This window comes from Lithobates pipiens, unplaced genomic scaffold (genome assembly GCF_037356315.1).
Source record: "Lithobates pipiens isolate NorthernLeopardFrog02 unplaced genomic scaffold, aLitPip1_a1.2 Scaffold_8, whole genome shotgun sequence".
NCBI lineage: Eukaryota > Metazoa > Chordata > Amphibia > Anura > Ranidae > Lithobates > Lithobates pipiens.
This window is the reverse complement of record NW_027507903.1, coordinates 521,723,033-521,727,618: the sequence shown is the minus strand read 5'-3', so window position 1 is coordinate 521,727,618 and position 4,586 is coordinate 521,723,033.

The window sequence follows — 4,586 nt, the reverse complement described above, 5'->3', positions numbered from 1 at the left end:
AAAGTTTCCCTCTGAGAAGTTTTATGTGATTTTTAGCTAGCATGCAAGAAGCATGTATAGGGCTCTGAGTGAATGAATGCATTTCTTCCAGGACAACATTTACATTGCTGCTAGAAACCAGTTGTGAAAGAGAATACATTAAAGCTTTTTTTTTTTTTCTTAAATGTATCTTCCTAGCAAGAAGGATGGGAAACATTTTTTGTCTTAACTGTAATATTATGGAGGTCACAACCTTATTGAGGAATACACGGGCCTGCAAGTAATTTTCAGCAAATGAGACCTTTTATATGATGGATTTTCAGCAACTGAGATTCTTGTTATATGACTGAATATATTTGTTGGTGAGAAAGACAACTCCCTTAGTGGTGAGCCCTCTTTAGAAGGGAGTCCACGGTCTTTCCATCTGTCAGGCTCTACTGTGTTTGTAATATTTGTGGCTTAAATGCTTCAGTAATACTTAAGAAATATACATAGGAATGTGAGCCAAGCCTGATCATTTTCATAAGTCAAAATATTTTTTCAAGGGTTGTCTAAGATAAATTAAAATTGCACACCTGCTTTCGGTTTCGACGGTTCGACAGGTGTTAACTGAAAGGTTCACTTCAGTCCAGTATGGTTCTTCACTTTATGGGATAGCATATGTCCCTATATATTTCACCAGCCCAGTCAAGATCAAAATTGGCATGCCAGTCTGTAACATACTGTGGTGAACACCAGTCAGTATCATGACAGGTAATGGTAATCTGTCAGATTGTTGAATGTACAGTTTGGATGCAGCATACCTGTCTCCTGTGTCCTGACTGCCTCCGGTTTTACACATCCAACGTGCTTAGAAAGGACAGCTGAAGGATGTAGACTGGTATATTTTACAGCGTTATTAACTCTAGAGAATTTCAAGGCGTGATGTTATTGGACTCATAATTCTATAAATAGAAAATTTTAAAAAAAATAGTACATCTACTTGCGTAACTGGCATCCCAAAATGTAACCTTGGCAAAAATTGGACAGTTTAAGGCTAGTTTTGATGTAATTAGAAATGAACAAACACAGAACAGATGTAGAATTTTCAAATCTATATATGGAAAATGCTTTTATTTTACTTGTTTCCAAGAATTTTGTGCTGAGAGTAATATGCAGGCTGACACTGCTGTCCTCTCTTCTAAAAATGCCAGTTGCCTGGCAGCCTTGCCAATCCATTGCTTATTTTTGTTTTTTCCCAGCAGTATAGTTTCATAGTTTGTAAGGTTGAATAAAGTCACCAGTCCATCCAGTTCAACCTGAGTGAGTGTCTACAATTGTCCCTATCCCTGTACATTACACACTCACATTGTGCCCTACCCTAGTATGTTTTTATATTAAACACGAAGACTGATCAAGTAATTAGAAGAGGCCCTCCCAATTTGCATTCAGGAAGTAGGAAGAATATATAATCTATGGAGTTAATTTTCTAAAGACAAATAAGCTGTTTACTTTGCATGTGCGATAATACTTTGCAAGAAAATTTTCTAGAGAGTTAAATTAATGTGATGTGGCTCTGCTGACTACTATGATCCAATTATGTGCAAACAAAAATGCAATTTTTCAATTCTTTGCATTTGTTTGTTTATTTTTGCACAGTGAATTGTCACTAAATTCACTAAGCTCTGGGGAAAATTCCCCTGCAAAGTGCAATGCCTCTGGAACGTGAACAGCAAAAATCAGACAAGGCGTTTGCATAGGAGTCAATCAGTAGATCAAATTTTGTACCACCACCCTAGCCATACGTGGATCAAACACCTTAACTCCAAGTTTTAATTCATCTTAAATAGTTGAACCAAGCTGGTCAAATGGAACAAAATAGTTGCTTCACTACCACCTGCGCTCCATGTCAGCACTGTATAAACCGTATCTAACATCAATTATATACAGTGCTGTGTTCCTGGTAGCGGGACAGAGAATTCCCATTCCCTTACCATAACAAAATGGAGTCGAGCTGATCGCTGCACATTCTTTCAGAGGAAGATTTACATTTTATGAATCGATACAAGGCTTCATATTATTGGCTGAGGTGGAGAGGCGGGCAGATGACATCACAATATCCACCTCAGCCAATCAGAGAAAGCAGTGTATTCATTCATAAAATACAATGCTCCTCTGAATGGCTTAGCAGCACTCAGCCCGACTTTCTTTTGTTCCAGAAACAGGACAGGAAGTCTTCATCCCGCTGCTATAACACAGTGCTGTATACTGTATATGATTGATGCTACACACAGTTCATACAGCTCTGACAGGGAACACAGGTGTAAGAGAAGCAAATAGTTAATTTGGACCAGCTTGGTCTAAACAAACTATTTAACCTTAAATACAACTTAGAGCTAGGCTTTACAGTTACTCTGACTGAGCCTGATGCTTTACATTGAGTGAAGAGCCACAGGTCACCTAAAATGTTACAGCTGTTGCTTGACCACACGTTTCCTGAGTGGGAACATTGTGAGGTCAGGCAGTTGACAGGGTGGCAACTGTCAGCCCTTGTACACACGGTCGGAGATTCCGATGGAATGTGTCCTATCGGACCGTTTTGTCAGATATTCCGACTGTGTGTGGTCTCCATCGGACTGTTTCCGTCGGAATATCCGACAGACCAACTTTTCCAACTTCTCGGTAAAATTTTCCCACAAAATGCTCAGATCGGACATACTCCGATCATGTGTAGCCTACTCCGAGGGACAAAGTGCCACGCATGCTCAGATCAAATTCCTAGACCAAAGCTATTGGCTACTAGCCTGAACATTGTCCTGTCGTAACGAAATAACGACATCACGTTATGTACAATCGGATTTTCCGACAACTTTGTCCGATCGTGTGTATGCAACAGTTTCGGACAAAATCCGTCGGACAAAATCCAACGGATTTGGTTTTCAGAATGTCCGACCGTGTGTACAAGGGCTCATGTTTCTGGTGACACCTATACAAGCTAAAGGATCAGATTCAGGCATATGAAATATTGAAATATTCAGGCAACTAATGGCCATCTGAATATTAAACTGCAACTTTATTACTGAGAAAAGCTCAATTAACCAGATAGAGAGCCTGCTGTTTTCAATCATCCAAACAGACTGGCAGACTTGTATCATTGAGAGGAAGGAACAGTGAAACACAATCACTGTGCACCACTGCTGAGCTTAGAGCAGAGCCTAGATATCAAAAGAGTAAACCTTACAGCTTGTGTACAGTGCCTTGAAAAGGTATTCAGACCCCTTTATTTTTTTTTATTTTTTATTGTGATTTTATGTTATATGTGCCCCTTTGTGTTGGTCTAATTGGGAAGTGGAAGTAAAATTATAAATTGTTTTCACATTTTTTTACAAATAAATATCTGACAAGTGTGGCATGCATTTGTATTCAGCCCCCTTTACCTTGATACCCCTAACTAAAATCGAGTGGAACTAATTGCCTTCAGAAGTCACCTAATTAGTAACTAAAGTCTACTGTATAATTGAATTTCAGTATAAATACAACTGTTCTGTGAAGCCCTCAGAAGTTTGTTAGAGAACCTTAATAAACAACAAGCATCATGAAGGCCAAGGAACACACCAGACAGGTCAAGGATAAAGAAATTAATGTGGCCTCTTATAGTAAATTACCAAGATAGAAGTACAATAGGGACCGTACCATCACCCAGAGATTGAATATTAGAAGAGTTGGGAGCCTGATTCCCAGTTAGGCTACCTCAAAAGTATAGAGAGGGCGGTTGGACTATCATGGTACAGTAAAAGACAATACAATCGAAAATTATAACAAAAATATACAAAAATTTACAGATGATTTTATTGATGCCAAAAGAACAATCATCATTTACAAATAAAAACATAGTAGCGGTACACAAATTATCACCAGTGAGTAATCACAATAGAGAAGTTGATCACAGGTGTCACTTTCCTCAACTAGTTTTGCGGACAATCAGGAGGTTATCTGTTATTGGATCAAAAAGCATCATAATAGTCAAGAAGTAAGAAGATGATGCTGTATGACAAGGTTTCATCTTCTTACCTCTTGACTATTATGATGCTTTTTGATCCAATAACAGATAACCTCCTGATGAAGTGGTTATTGTCCGCGAAACTAGTTGAGGAAAGTGACATCTCTGATCAACTGCTCTATTGTGATTACTCACTGGTGATAATTCGTGTACCGCTACTATGTTTTTATTTGTAAATGATGATTGTTCTTTTGGAATCAATAAAATCATCTGTAAATTTTTGCATATGTTTGTTATCATTTTCAATTGTGTTGTCTTTTACTGTACCGTGATAGTCCAATCACCCTCTCTATACTTTTGAGGTAGCCTAACTGGGAATCAGGCTCCCAACTCTTCTAAAGGTCAGGGATAAAGTTGTGGAGAAATTTAAAGAAGGGTTAGGTTATAAAAAAAATATCCCAAGCTTTGAACATCTCACACAGCACTGTTCATTCCATCATCCAAAAATGGAAAGAGAATGGCACAACTGCAAACCTACCAAGATATGAATCTTCCACCTAAACTGGCAGGCCAGGCAAGGAGAACATTAACAAAGAAGCAGCCAAGAGGCCCATGGTAACTCTGGAGA